This window comes from Cydia splendana, chromosome 7 (genome assembly GCF_910591565.1).
Source record: "Cydia splendana chromosome 7, ilCydSple1.2, whole genome shotgun sequence".
NCBI classification, from domain to species: domain Eukaryota; kingdom Metazoa; phylum Arthropoda; class Insecta; order Lepidoptera; family Tortricidae; genus Cydia; species Cydia splendana.
In genome coordinates, this window is record NC_085966.1 from 863,928 (window position 1) to 872,705 (window position 8,778).

Here is an 8,778-nt window from a genome sequence, read left to right on the forward strand (position 1 = left end):
TGCCATTTTTCTCCCTTCAGATATTTACGATACCAAACGTCCTCTCCTATTTCGATCCTCCGTTCCGACCCTCCAGCCAAGCGAGTTTGCCGCTGTTGGTTTTTAGTTACCTTCAAACTTACATCCGGTTTTAACAAATCTAAGCGCGTTCGCAATTGCCTACCTGTCATGAGCATCGCGGGGCTCTCGCCTGTGGAACTGTGCGCCGTATTGCGATAGTAAATTAAATATGTGTTGATAGCGTTTAGAATGTCGTTTTTTTCTATTACCGCTTTTTTTATAACTTGTTTTATTACTTTAACCGAATTTTCTGCCGCTCCGTTAGAGGCAGGGTGATAAGGAGCCGTAAAAATCTGTTCTACCCCGTCTAAGGCTAAAAAGTGCGAAAATTCTTTACTCGAAAACGGCGGCCCGTTATCGCTTATCAATTGTTTAGGTATTCCCCATCTAGCCCATAATTCGGTTAATTTTTGAATGGTTGAAACGGCAGCCGTGCTAGGAACCTGGAATACTTCGACCCATTTTGACATAGCGTCCACTACTATTAAATAAGTTTTCCCGTGAAAAGGGCCCAAGAAATCTACATGCACCCGAGTCCATGCTCGCGTTGGCCACGGCCAGCAGCGCGGCGGGTGTCGCGGCGGGGCGCTCGCCACCGCGGCGCACGGCTCGCACTCACGACACGCCGCCTCCACCGCCTCGTCGAGGCCCGGCCACCACACATAGCTACGGGCCAACGCCTTGGTCTTAACTATACCCATGTGAGGTTCATGCAGAATTCTTAAAACCTTGTCGCGGCACTTCTCCGGTATTACTACCCGGTGCCCCCACATGACACAACCCAACTCGTCATATAATTCTGACTTTCTGTTAAAGTATGGCTTCAATGTATCAAAGTCACAACTATCCGGCCAACCATCGCGAATAAAAGTTAACACTCTAGCCAAAACTGGATCACGCGTAGTATAGTACCTTATCTTATAATAATCTAACAACAACGCGTCTTGCGCGAAATGCAGATATGTTTGCTCGGGAATAGCATCACCAGAATTATTCCGTGTCTCATTGGCATTAGGTAATCTAGACAACCCGTCCGCACAGTTATCCTTCGTATTCACATATTCAATTTCGTAATCATAAGCTGATAATATTATTGCCCACCGCTGCATCCTGCTAGCTGTCATTGTCGGTATACCCGTATTCGGCCCAAATATTGATACTAGTGGTTTGTGATCTGTGCGCAATGTGAAATGACGTCCGTAAAGATACTGGTGGAATTTCTTTACACAAAAAATAATACCTAAGGCTTCGCGGTGTATCTGCGAATAATTCGCCTCTGCGCTGTTTAAGGTACGAGATGCGTACGCGACCGGGCGTTCGCCATCCGGTCCAATTTGGGTCAAAACCGCCCCCACCCCCCGTGGCGACGCGTCACAAGTCGCTATCAATCGTTTACTCGGATCATAATGCCTTAATACTTGAGCGCCCGACAATAATTGTTTTACCTGCCCGAAAGATTCCCCGCACTCCTTGCTCCAGTGCCACTCCGCCTCCTTTTTTAATAGTTTATAAAGTGGTGACAATATTAAACTGAGATTTTTAAGAAACCTTCCGAAAAAATTTACCGTCCCTAAGAACGACCTTAACTCCGATACGTTACGAGGTTGAGACATTTGCAGAATCGCCTTTATCTTTGTTGTATCCGGTTTGATGCCCTCCCTAGTAACTACATACCCTAAGTATGTGACTTCCTTAGCCAAAAAAACGCATTTATTTTTCCTTAACTTCAATCCGTTAGTAAGTAAACGCTGAAAAACCGCTTCTAAAGCGTGTAGATGTTCCGATTTAGTTTTGCCCCCGATAATTACATCGTCTAAAAATATTTGTACATTAGGTATATTACCCAATAAATTTATCATAATACGCTGAAATATTCCTACACTAGATGATAAGCCGTACACCAGTCTGTTATACTGAAACAGCCCTCGGTGGGTGTTAATAACCGTATAACATTTAGACTCGTCCAGTTCAATTTGGTTGTACGCTTGTGAAAGATCTATTTTACTAAAGTACATATTGCCATTTAAATTTACAAGAACATCTTCTATTTTAGGGAGAGGATACCGATCAACCAACAAATACGGGTTTAAGGTAGTTTTATAGTCTGCACAAATTCTAAGGGAGCCGTCCGGCTTATTAATAGGTACCAGTGGTGACGCCCAGTCCGAGCAGTCGACGGGTTCGATGACGCCGGCGCTCAGCATGGCGTCCAGTTCGGCGTCCACGCGCTCGCGCAGCGCGTACGGCATCGGGCGTGCGCGATGGAACACCGGTGCTGCGCCCTCCCGCACCCTCAAGGTCGCCTTGCCGCCCTTGTACCGGCCCAGTCCATCGCTGAACAACGCCTCATATCTGTCGAGCAATTTCACAATATCTTGTTTACCTTGTCCGTTAGCCTCATTTATTACGTAATTACACGTTAACTTAGGTATATTTATGTTTAGTTCGACCAACCACTGCCTGCCCAACAAAGAAGTCGAGCCACCCTCAATAATGTACAACTCCAATTGTTTACTGCACTCATTGTAGGTCACTAAGGGTCGAATGATACCTAAAGGCCTAATAGATGGGCCAGTGAGATAATTGAACACAGTTTTATCCCTTTCTATATTTACATGGGAAAAATATCGGTCATATGTGGCCTTACTGATGCAAGACATTGCCGCACCAGTATCTACTTCCATATTAATAACTGTATTGTCTATACATATTGGTAAACTCACCGCCGGGTAGTTATTTAAACATAGGTGATGTAATTCTTCCTCGATGTCTCCGCCGTAATCCTCACTCGGTTCGTGATCGGCCACCCCAAAATGCATGGCACTCCGCGCCGGCGTCGCCGCCGCTGCCCCTCCGCGCCGGGCCGGCGCCCGCGCTCCTCCACGGCCCGCGGTTCCCGGTGCCGAGCCCCAGTCCGGGCACACCCGCCGCAAATGGCCTGTACGCTGACACTTGCTGCACACATAGTCCCGGAACTTGCAATTCGCGTAATTATGACTGCGCGCGCCACAGGCGTCGCAGTGCCTCTCCTGCCGGCCATTAAAATATGCATTTCGCCGCTGTTGCGTAACTACCGGCGCCCGCAATTGTCCTCCATTGAATGTAGATGTACCCGATCGCGCCCGACTCGCAAACATAACGGCCTGCGCATCTCCCGTCCCACTCGAACTCGTTACCTTTCCCTGCTCCACTAACGCCGCGTCCCTCTCTGCTGCCTCCAATGATGTTGCAAGTTTGACTGCATTTGCGAAGGTTATGTTGTCGTCCTCCGCAAAAAGCCGTTGCCTAATTAAGTCGCTGATTAAGCCACAAATGAATTGATCCCTTAGATTTCCATTTAACTCTGAGCCAAATTTACAATGCTTGGACAGCTTTTTCAACTCCGCCACATACGTAGATACATTTTCACCGACATTTTGCCGCCTTTGTCGAAACCGGTATCTTTCCGCTAAAGACGACGGTGTTGGCTGCAAATGATGTGACATTAATTCCTTTATTTTAATTAAAGTTAGATCCGATGGTTTTGTAGGACTGGCCAAGTTCTCCAGCAGCTCATATGCCTCATCTCCCATCGCTGCAATTAATACCGGCACTTTCATTTCGTCTTGCACTTTGTTCACCTTGTAGTACATTTCCACGCGATCCATGTACGATGACCATGCGCCATTGCTGACGTTAAATTCATGTAACTTGCCGATAGACATTTAATTTATTTATTTAAATTACTGCACACGTGAAATTATCACTACCTGTCGCCACTGTAATATCCTGGAGGCACTAGGTGAGCGGATAGGTATAGGTCAATAATAGGCAGCTTACTATTCGAGAGTTATTCCGGACTGTCGCAGGATTTGACACACGTCAATAGTTATATCTATCACTACCTACATACGTCACAGATACTATAATATTTAAAGATTTTCATTAATTTCTACAGGACCCAAAACACACATACAGTTAAATAAATGTAAAAACATGGTCCTTTAAAAAGTACTCAAAAATATGCCCCGTAGCTTTTTTTCCCCGACATAAGAACTTATAATCTTCTAAACCATTTTTTTAATCGGCCTGCTATCTTTCATAAATCGGGAATCATAAATAAAAAACCGGACAAGTGCGAGTCGGACTCGCCCACCGAAGGTTCCGTACTTTTTAGTATTTGTTGTTATAGCGGCAACAGAAATACATCATCTGTGAAAATTTCAACTGTCTAGCTATCACGATTCATGAGATACAGCCTGGTGACAGACGGACGGACGGACGGACGGACGGACGGATAGTGGAGTCTTAGTAATAGGGTCCTGTTTTTACCCTTTGGATACGGAACCCTAAAAACAATGAATACAAACAATTGTTCTATTTGCACCCGAGTCCTAAATTCACGAAACATCCCGTAGCTACAAGACGGTAAGTATCTATTGTCAGTAACTTCTCAACGTTTGTAGGTGAAGAGGTAATGGGGGGTTGGGGGGCGTTAGCGTTACGTGATTATGATTATGTGAGAATTGTTATCACTCCATACCAGCACGGTGCGATAATGAAACTCAAGGTTATAAGTATCATGGCACCATGGTAAGGTATTTAGACATACTGCAGCAGCTCGACGCGGTTCCAGTACATGTCATCTTGAAACTTAAGTCATTGTCAGTAGAGGTGACAGCAAGGTGTCATCTATTGGGCATTAGCATGTCGAGCACTAGTACGTTTACCTTAGGTAGACCGAGGTGAATCGGATCACAGGGCGAAATAGAGTGTGTCGACATAATAATATCCCTAGTGCGCAAAACGTTAAAATTAATAAACAAGACCAAGTCTTAGTGTGAGGTTAGTTAGAAAAAGTCTTCTCCGAGACCACGGGGACAATGCCTTCCTCGAAACATCGGAGGTAAACATTGTTCAACTGTACAATTTAATAATACATTTTATTTGATATTACCCCTAACTTGCACTATAACAAAACGTTCACGTTTCATATCACCTCAAATAAGCTTGTAAAAACCAAATCCCCAGGCACTCGGGCCTTATCATAAATCTACCATTCCCAAAAAAGCAGGTCGCACCTTCGCATCAGTCATGGCTTTTATCACAAAAAGGGCAATATCCACCTCAGAAAAATGAGGTATGCTCGCCCTTCGGCCTAAGACAACTATTTATCGGAAATAGTGTTGGGATGGTACCGGGTTTTCCTCTGAGGCGGGTACATGGGTCAAAATTCTTTGCGTTGTCTTGTTACTGACCATGAGCACTCTGTCACGCTTGTATTTTTGTCAAATAAATTAAAAAATCGAGTGCTAAGTGCTAAATTTCACCCCACACGAAAAGCTAAAAAAAAAATATATTTCGTGACAAAAAACAAGACAAGGTATTTTGATCCAGATCCTACGTAACTCGTTCAAGAAAATATTGGGTCATGTTTGTTTTTCTTAACTCAATAGTTTTGGTAAGAAACATTTTGTGTTCGTGTTTTTTAATTTTGGCTAACTCAAAAAGTCAGTCTAAATAAAGTGATACCAGAAATAACTCATAGTAGTTCCGGTTTTATATCCAGCATAATCAGGCATATTAGGTACGTATAACAATGGCTGTTAGGTAGATATTTATAAAAAAAATCACATAGGTACAATTTTATATCTATAATCCAATTTTATTTTATTTGCCAAAGCCGCACAAAAGTTATGATATTAAAATTAGGCAATATTTCCGAAATTGGGTACATTGTGCAATTTTCCCAAGCACGTCACTAGAATTTCCCATAAATCAGGGAGTTTTTATCTGACAATCGTGAAGGTGGGGTAAATAACAAGGTGGCAACGGTAAGCGTTTTATGGGGTTTCGAATAAATGGCGTTATGGGGTGTATGACTTTTCATTATAGCGCTCCTTGAGAAACACAGTGTCATTAAGCGAAAAACGTGTTTTTTGGGTACAGAGCTTTAAAATTTTCGAAATCTTCAAACGTCTAAAACTGCCGTACTAGAGATAAAAGAAAGAGTTTTTTGCTATATTTTGTTAGATTTTAAACTAATCTTGTGAGTCATTTGAGTAAACTGTGTTTTTTTTGTTTAATTTCTAAGATAATTCAATTAAAAGAAAATTGTAATGTCACTATTCCGTTTAGTTTTGCTTAATGTCACTTGACGACTTCGCAATATTGATTCAATTTATGGAACAGTGACACTATATCCAGTTATTTGATATAACTTAACGTTTATTTCAAAGAAAAAGCGCAAATAGAATCATTTTACATGGATGTTAATTAATATTTACTAAAGTAAGCGACTTTCAGTCTTAAAAAATTAGCAAATAAGACTAGTTTTTCTTTAAAACTAGAGTATTCTTAGCTTGTTTTGTTTGGCTATATTTTTACGATCAAAAATTACCAAAGTAAATAAACAAAGGGGAGGATAATAATTGGGGGATGCGATGTAAGTGGCCCGAATGTCATGTAACGGACCCCAGACCAGCCTCTCCTGCACGTGGTCACCCTGTGGAATACCAAACAAGTCTCTGGCGATCCACCAACCCGCACTGAACCAGCATGGTGGGCTTATGGCCCAATCTCATTTGACATGTACGACTCCTCGTTACGGCGCTAAGTACCCTGTAAAAGTGGTGCTAAGAATCCCCGGGCGGAAGATACCCACGTCATCATCATCCTGCTAGGCCTTGTTCTCATTTACTTGGGGTCGGCTTTCCCTGTTCTTTTCCTCCATTCTGCACGATTGAGTGCAACGTCGGCGTCTATATTGAGGTCTTTCAGGTTTCGCTGAACCGACGTCAGCCAGGTGGCAGGTGGTCTTCGACGTCCTCGCTTCGTCGTCGAAATATCGAGCGCTACCTTAACCATGTAGTCTACAGGACGCCTCTGTACATGACCGTACCACCTCAGACGTTTTTCCGTTAGCTTTTCTGTTATTGGCGCTACTTTGAAACTACCCGGCGGAAGATACCCACACGCTTTGTCGTCAAAAAGAAGTGGCAGGACAACATTGTCGGATTATCAAATTACTCCGACAAGGTGGCTGTGTTGACGTTAAGCATATCCCAAATCCCAAAGCTATATACCTACCTTAACCGCAATCAAAGCCTACGCATCAACATCTACACATTGCGATGATAAGATTGAAGAGTATTACGAGATTATGACCCTCTAAATAAATCTACTGATGAAAAGCAGGAAACATGGACCATTGTCCTTGGTGAAGTCAGATCAAGCACACATACATAGTCGGACCACATATGGCCTTGGCAGCAGAAACGACCGTAGTTCTAGGTCTATTCCATTTACCTTTGGTCGAAACATGAACGTAGATAAGTAATTCCTTCTTTCTCAAAAAAAACTTCAAAGTCGCTGGACCTGGACTTCACCTGGCGCAATATCACACACGAAATTGACTACTTATATAATAATATTTTCATCTGACAAAAGTTTAATTAGATATTTATTTATGTAAGTATTAGGTACATCAATAGGTTTAAATTTAGTTCCGATCACAGACCCGTGAGAGCAAAAATAAAGTTTAAGACTTAAATCCACCGTAAGCAATTAATTCATAAATAGGCAAAACACCTAAACAGAAACACACTCTTATTTGTAACCACGATCAGTTTAACTTAGAATTACGAAGTAATTTTGACACCTTACAAGAAGAGATACCACAAATACACATTCAGAAGTTCAAATTCAAAACAACAACATTATAAATACTTTAGAAACAGCCAGTAGCAAAATTAAACCAACCCGGAAAAACAACAAAAAACTCACAAGCGACACATTACGTTATTAGAACTAGCTCTTCTGAAGGAGGTACGAATTCTTCATCATCATAAGTATTAACTTTATTAACAGTTTCAACTAAAACAGTAGTATTAACTTTATTAAAATAGCTTTAACTTTTTTGTCATTCAAGACACATTGAGACATTTTCTACTGTAAGAGAACAATAGTTTTATGGGTAATTAATAGGTAAGTACCTACCTAGTGATAATAATAATTAATGTGTGTTTAGTGTCACCTTGTCAGAAATAAAATTGGAACATAACAGACATCACAAAAATAACTTGCTAATTTTGATGAATGAAAAAGTATCACACAACACAGAAATAATATTATATTATAATTAATAAATATGGTAATCTTACACATACCAACCTAGTTCCACAGTTAGATCAATAGGGCTCGTAATGTGGCTATATCTATCTAATTATAAATAGTCGTCTAGTAGGTACCCATAATACAACTCTATTATGAACCTTATAGAAAAAATACAACACAGTGACATTAAACAACGAGTGACATTCATTAACCACACCGTTATAAGCGTTCTGTACCAGTTGTAGTGGCTTTAAGCTTAAAACGACATTTTTAACTTAAGCATGCCAACTGTCGCTATGGTAAACTAAGCTAGCATATTGACACTACACAGATAATGACGATCGACCTGCTAAAACTTCTGTCAGCTTCTTAAAATCACAATGTCACTTAAAGTAAAAGAACAGTACGTTTTTATTTTTAGTCAGCATTATGGCTTTAAGTTTTAAGCAAAACCGTCATTATAGGTATAATGTCACTTTACTTATTTCAAAACGTTATTCTATTCTATTAAATTCAAAAGTACAAGTGTCCTTAAAGGGAAAAGTACGATATTGCTTTAAATTGAGTTTTGATTTTGATACCATATTATAAGTTTAAAGTGACATAGTACGTATAGATACACTA

The 8,778-nt window shown here is 41.2% G+C and overlaps 1 long non-coding RNA gene across 1 annotated transcript; it reads right to left on the reverse strand.

The window, feature by feature from the left end:
• Nucleotides 1-1,785: 1,785 nt before the first annotated feature.
• On the reverse strand, nt 1,786-3,159 carry LOC134791954 (uncharacterized). Its single transcript, XR_010144373.1, has 2 exons — nt 2,784-3,159; nt 1,786-2,412 (listed from the first exon to the last, which is right to left on the reverse strand). It is a non-coding gene; the product is annotated as an uncharacterized LOC134791954 (long non-coding RNA).
• Nucleotides 3,160-8,778: the final 5,619 nt, after the last annotated feature.